Source organism: Lactuca sativa, chromosome 5, assembly GCF_002870075.4.
Source record: "Lactuca sativa cultivar Salinas chromosome 5, Lsat_Salinas_v11, whole genome shotgun sequence".
Classification (NCBI taxonomy): Eukaryota; Viridiplantae; Streptophyta; class Magnoliopsida; order Asterales; family Asteraceae; genus Lactuca; species Lactuca sativa.
Window position 1 is genome coordinate 71,299,329 of NC_056627.2, and position 7,367 is coordinate 71,306,695.

The window sequence follows — 7,367 nt, forward strand, 5'->3', positions numbered from 1 at the left end:
TTGTCAATGTCCATGTAGACTTTGGAAGTTGTTCTTTTAATCAAATTTGCTTTACTGGTGCTCCAAATCATTGCTGATTCCACAACACCAAGCAAATAGATAACATCATCAAGGGTCATGTCATAGTCCGCCTCATAGTAGTCCCAAAGAGACTCACTATGTTACTAAGAAAGTGATTGAACATCCAACTTTCACGGGACTTTGACACCCAACTCTCCCGGCTTGTCAATATGTGACTTTATCTCCAAGATGTGAGCACACATAGACTATGCTTGCCAATAGGGATTAAGTGACTTTAAACTTTTCAAGAACTTGTGGGTGAGGGAGAATAATTGGAGGAAGTGAAGCATGATGTTGAGGGACACCATCTTCAAGAGATTTGGGAAGATCATAGTTGTCTGAACCAGACATCTATAATGGGAGAAAATCAAGTTAGTTGATTCAAAGTCCTTAATATAACACCCAATATGAAATACTAAGGCTAAGACCCAACACAATATTTTATAATTTGGAAGAGGGATGCCGTAATCCAAGCTATAAAATATTTGAAGGTAGGCGAATGACGATTCACCAATTTCCACCATGAAAAACGAAATAATTTATTAGGTTTTAATTGGATTTGAAATTCCTAGATCTTTTGAGATTCATTGAACTTTTCAATGGCATGTTTCAATCTCGAGTGTGCCCTCTCAAATTTTGTGACTGGGATGTCGAGGATCACAAAACAAGGTGTGAATAACCATACCAATTCACTTGGTACCCTTAATATTATCACCTAATCAATGTGTCGGTTAACCACACACGCTCCATTGATCTATGACAAACTTAAGTCACCCTTCGTGATCCTTACTAGTCCAAGTTAGTGTGTCGGTTAACCACACACGCTCCACCAACGACTTGGTAAGGTACAAAGTGTGAATTCCATGGGCTAGCACCAAATTCACATTTTTCCTAAAGTAACTAAGATTGGGAATTAAATAAAAAAATATTTAGTTACTTTATAATAATCATTATACTTTTAATGAGGATTTAAAGTCATTGTCCTACCCGTTCGGCTAACGACCCTCCACCGATCAAGCAAGCGGTGGGTGAGAGTGGACACCCATTAAGTTGCCATTTTATAGGCAACAACCTTATACCCACCTTATAGACCGGCTTTGTGAATGAGGCCTACTAACGGTAAAACGACTTGTTCTTATACATATATATATATATATAATAATTAACCATTAATCTTATAATAGTATAAGGGTAGAATTTTAACTTTTAAAACTTCTAGGGGTTGAAATTAAAGTTTATTAAAGTGTGTGAAACTTTACAAATTCCAAAACTTGAGGGAAAGTTTTGCAACTATCCAAAACTTTTCATTTCATAACTTATGAATTAAAGGTTCATAAAAATGAAGACTCTTCATTTTCATGTAACTTATGTGTTTAAATGTGTGTGTTAAAGAAAGTGACCTTTGGATATCCATAACTTGAGGACAAATTATGGACTCTATTAAAACACATAAATGATCTAGAATTAATTCTAAACAATTCAGCAAATAATTCCTATCATCTTCTAAATTCATAAGAACATGAACATGATCATCAAAATTTCAAGAATTATATGAACACATAAAAAATCATGGAATTTTGATATATGCTATTGTAAATGGATTAGAACAACCATTACACCAACTAAAACAAGTTTTAAAACACCAAAACAATTTAGGGTAATGTTTCTAGTCCATTTCCAGCAGCAAAAGTCGAAAATCTGCACTCTGTGGCTCCTACTCGTCGAGTGCATGAACCTACTCGGCGAGTAGGTTGAAGATACACATGAACTCGGCGAGTCCCCCCATGGACTCGGCGAGTTCATCAGGCAGACAGCAAGTTTTTCGACTTTTTCAACTATTTTGCATCAAGTATTAAACAAGCAAACCTGGCTCTGATACCACTGTTGGGTTTTGAGCAATCTAACACTTCCTAAGTGTGCATGCAACCCTAATAAACCTTGGATCTATGTTTGTCTAAATACATGCAAAATAATAATTTTCCAAGGTTCATAACCTATCTAACATGGCATGGGGTAATTTTAAACATAAAAGAATTTGATGAGATTACATACCTTTTGATGATGAGTTCAATTCCTAAGGAGTTTGAGGGCCAAGCACCAATAGTGTGAATGCCTCAAATGGAATCACAAATCACCACAAACTCTTGGAAAACTTTGAGAGAGTACACACACTTGTAACTTTTGGCCACACACAAAGCACACACACTAGTTACACTAGTCACACTAGTGTCCATTTCATGCAACATAAGCATGCTTATATAGTGTACATGATTAGGGTGAAACCCTAATAACCCATGACCTTTCCTTTTCCAAGGATCCATGGGTTAAAAGATCCATGGATCATCCATGGACTTCCATATAAGCCTAGCCCATTAACTAATGAGTATTAGCCCACACCATATAAAACAATAGCCCACAATTTTAATTAGTCTTCCTTTTAATCTCTAAATTAATTCATAATTAATTTAAGACTAACACTAATTAAATAACTTCATATTAATATATTATAACTTACAATATATTAATAAACATATGTGTATAACTCTCATAAAATTATCCATAAATAGTTTGGATGAAATGCAACCCAAATGGACCATGCCGGGTCGGGTCAAGTATATACCAAATAAGTTATGGACTTAGACGCCTTGTCCAACAGTTTTCTGTTATGTTAGAATTAAATAATAGAAGGTAGTCTCTATATGGTAAGAGTCGTTTAGCATACAAACATACAAAATGGAAAATAAGAAGCATAGCTATGCATTACTAAACATACTACACATAAACTCGTTATCGTAATTTGTGAGACACATCTTCATTGTACTCTTAGAGTACGGGTTAAAAATTCTTGTAAGTTATAACCAGAATCTCTTGTAGGGAGAACGTGATAATTTTGTATAGCTTCTAGCTACAGCGGGACCTGCAGGTCTACGGGGGACAAATGTCATAACAAATTCTAAACGTCTGAAAAACGTTGTAGCAAGTCATCTAGTCAGAGTATGGTTATTGCGACTCACATAGGGAGTTAACAACACTTCAGTTTTACGGGAAAATTCTATCTTAAAAAGGGTTTTATCTATTTAAAATTGCATATTTATTAATGAAAATAAGGGATTTTTCTTTGGTATACAATACATTTACAAACAAAGGATTTCAAACTCTTCATGCAAAATCTTATGAACTGACAAACTTAATTGTTGACACTTTTTTGAAATTACTTGTATTCTCAAGAAATCAGTGAAACAGGAAATCTACACCTTTTGAGGATGGGACGTTAAATCGTCAAACATTTCATTTTTGTTCATCATTTTGTATTTAAATTTGAAACATGTAAACTCATACTATGGTGTAACTTTTTCAATTATATTTACGATGGTTGTGTTTACTTTGAGAACTATTATACTCTTGTTGTGATACTATACATAAAGTCCTCCACCCCCGGATGTTTCTGCATCCTTGGTCCATGGGTGTGACAGTTACAGGGGTTGTTATGTTAGATCTGACCATTTTATGGCCTTATTTGGCTTAAAGTTTCAAGCTTTACTAATCTAGGTACCATTCATGCAATAAGTCTTGTATTAAGCCCATCTTCAGCCCTAGGGTTTCTTTTTAGCATGCATGGACATAATGTTTGAAAATGTACATGATTTTCCATCCTTTGGATGCCAGATCTTTATTTTGGGACTATGTCTTGGGAGCTTAAGTGCTTAATGGGTCAGGCCTCACTCTAATGAGTCTAGGGTTCGGGTTTGACTATTTTTGGCAGTTCCTAATGAGTCTAGGCATCATTTTGGAGGATATATGAGATTTGGAGCTCCTAGATTCGATGGAAACAACTTAATGCATTAAGTTGTTGGATTTCTAGCAAACTCGGCGAGTTGAAAAGATTTTTCCCGATCTTTGAAGTTAATGGAGAAACGCGGTGAGTGGAAGGACAACTCGGCGTGTTGGGTTAACACGGACCATTGACTTTGACCTTTGACTTTAGTCTTTGACTAAGTTTAACCTATACGGGGTTAGAGGCATTTTGAGTTGTATTTAAGGTATTGCTTTTATTTAGGGGTTGAGTAGAGCTGATATTCGGAGCTGGGATCTAGTCAGCTATCATTCATTATTCAAGGTGAGTCTTCTCACTACACTCATGGTTCGAAGGCACCAAGGTCGGCCCATTAATTGACACATGATTAGTAATGGAGTATGTAATGGTTTGCTATTTGATATATGCTTGAACTTATGTGAAGACCATGGGAGGAGCCCATGACACTTGGCAAGACCATGGGATGAGCTCATGGCTCGAGGACACAAGACCATGGGGGTAGCCCATGACATTCCAAATAAAGACCATAGACAGAGTCCATGGCAAACTTATATGTATGTGTGCATGACATTATGTGATTATATGTTTTGCGTGTTTTGGGAAACTCACTAAGCGTGTGCTTACAATTTTGTTGGGTGTTTCAGGTACTTCTGGTTCTAAGGGCAAAGGCTCGGCTTGATGGCACAGCGTGCATTCTCCAGTATTTCCACATTTAGTTTTTGATACTTTGATCTTTTAAAACACTGTGGTTATGTAATGGTCTTTTTTGGAAACAATCGTGGTTGGTTTTTATACGTATAAAAGTTAAAAATTTTTGTAAAATTGGGTTGTTACAAGTTGGCATCAGATTCTTGGTTTGACAGATTCAGGCACACTCTTGGGTGTGTCATAACTCAAACTGAGGAAATGGTAAAAATTGTTTTTCATGTAAGTGTTCCCAATGTTTTAACCATGCTATAGTATATGTGGAAATTGATGTTGAATGGATTATTTGCTAAGTGTATGCTTTCAAAGTTCTACATGTTTAGGATTGCATAGCCCTGGAATGAGGGAATCTGCCTTATTCATGTTCCTTATCTGGTTGTGGCTTAGGGTAGAAGCTTTATTTGATAGTCTATGTGATTCTGCTTGTGTATAACTTGCATGCATAGGGCAACCTGCTATGATTGATTTGAGATTCTGGTTTGATGAGGATCGAGAATCCTAGAATAGTTTAGGGTCTGAGTTAGTGTTATGTTTATGGGTCATGATCTGTGGTTGGATATTTTAGGGATATCAGGTATAGATTTAGGGAAGGTACAAGTAGATGTGGAAGGTAGTATTGGGCCCGTACTACTGAAAGCACAGGACCTATACCTGAATCAATGACAGATCTGATAGCTCTTAGGAGTCCAATGAAGAGGAATCCCTTTTCGAATTCCTTATCAGTATTATTTATGCTATTTTCAGTTAAGGATGGTGATGATCACACGAGGTTCAGGCTCAGGATCAGGATCAGGTTCAGGCTCTGGTGCGGAGCCCATTCACGATAGGATGTGCGATCTAATCTTAACCGAGGTTACTTATGGCATCCTTGACGCTACCCCGGTGATCTTTGGTACCGTCAAGGAGGGCATCATAGGGATCATGGAGGAGCGGCTCAGGTCTTTCCAAGCCGAGATTAGGGCCCGAGCTCACTCGTTCAGGGAGTTTAAGGTGTTTGGAGCGTCTGAGTTCTTCTAGGTAAGGGATCTCATCACTAGTCGACATTGGGTGACAGACATGGAGAATGCCCAGCGTACGAGCTTTTTCCCCGAGGCATCAAAGGTGGGGTTCGCATGTTGTATGTTGAGGCATCGAGCATGATACTAGTGGGAGGAGGTTACCCGCAAGGTGGGATCAGCACGCGTGGCTGAGATGTCTTGGGAGGATTTTGTGCGGAGGTTTAATCAGGAGTTTACACCGTCCATTGAGGAGCAACATTTGGTGAGAGAGTTCCAGGATTTACAGCAGAATACCGAGACGGTGGTAGAGATCACTGCCAAGTTTCGGGAGAGGGCATTATTAGTCCCGCAGTATGCTGTGGATGAGGAGATGAAGAAGACAAGGTATCCTTCCATGTTGAGGGATGATATATGGGAGTTTGTGAGCTTTTCAGGGTGCAAGACTTTGAATGACATGGTGGAGAAGGCTCGGGAACGGGAAATTGAGTTAGAACTCCGCACGAAGCGGATGCCGGAGCAGGTTCAAGCGGCTGTGGGTCAGGCTAAGAAGCCTAAAACCTTTGATCCTCCCAGAAGCGGCCAACAAGGTTGTGGCCACTATGCCAATTACGGTAAGCTGCATAGTGGAGCTTGTCGAGCTGCAGGCTTGGCATGTTATGCATGTGGTCATCTGGGTCACATGAGCCGAGATTTCCCGGAGAAGGGCTTGATTTGTTTTCACTACAACAAGATCGGTCATAAAAGGGTTGATTGTATGAGGTTGGTTAGAGGAGGAGAAGAAATGGCGGTGTCTGCGCCCGCCACAATGAGGATTACCGATGGCCGCTCGGTCAAGGCGGAAGCTCCTGCGGTGAAGAGTCGCGCATTTCAGTTGTATAAGGACCTTCTTGTTCACTGGGTTATCGGCTCTTATTCTTTTTGATTCGGGGGCTACCTGATCATTTGTATCTATTGCGCTCAGCAAGAAGTTTTGAGATGCTTCGGGGACCTTGGAATCCCCACTCAAGGTAGAGATTACATATGACCACATTGTGAGCACTACAAGGGTATTCTGGGGGAGTGTTCTGAATTTGTTCGGGTAGAAGTTTCCTATCGATTTCTTTTTGATTCCCTTGCGAGGATTGAAGGTGATCATCAGGATGGATTGGTTGGGGCCTAATAGGGTCATGATAGATTGCGAACATCAGCTGTTGAGAGTTCGAACCCCGATTGGGGGAGAAATGGTTATTCATGGATAGCGGGCCTCGCTTGGGCCAGCTCTTTCTTCGGTTACGAGGGATAGGAGACTCCTACAGCAGGGTTGTTCTGTGTTTTTGGCTTATGTGACAACCTGAAATTTCCATTATGTACGAACATTATCAAGTCAATAGAAGTTAGACCAACTGCAGTGAATTTCAGACTTTTCCGAATAAGTTTGAGTATTTCAGGGTTTACATTTAAGGAGATATTAGGAGAGTGTATGCGCATGGCTTTGTGCAACTCAGTTATTTCAAAACTTTATGATAATAGAGTTCAATTCCTGAAAAATAATATTTTCTGCCAAAAATCCCAGGACTATATATATAATTCTTAACCAAATTATTTCATTAGTTACATTTCCAACTAGAGAAAAGCCATTTTCTCTCTCACGGATCTTCGAGTTTTCATCCCAAATCGTGAGTAGCTCTCTCTAGTTGTATTATATGGCTTATAACATGTTTAATAACATAGATTACATAGCAAAACTGCAAGATTCGAGAGTTTACCGCCAAAGAACGTTCTTGGGGAGTAAACTCTTTTATAAGGGTTAA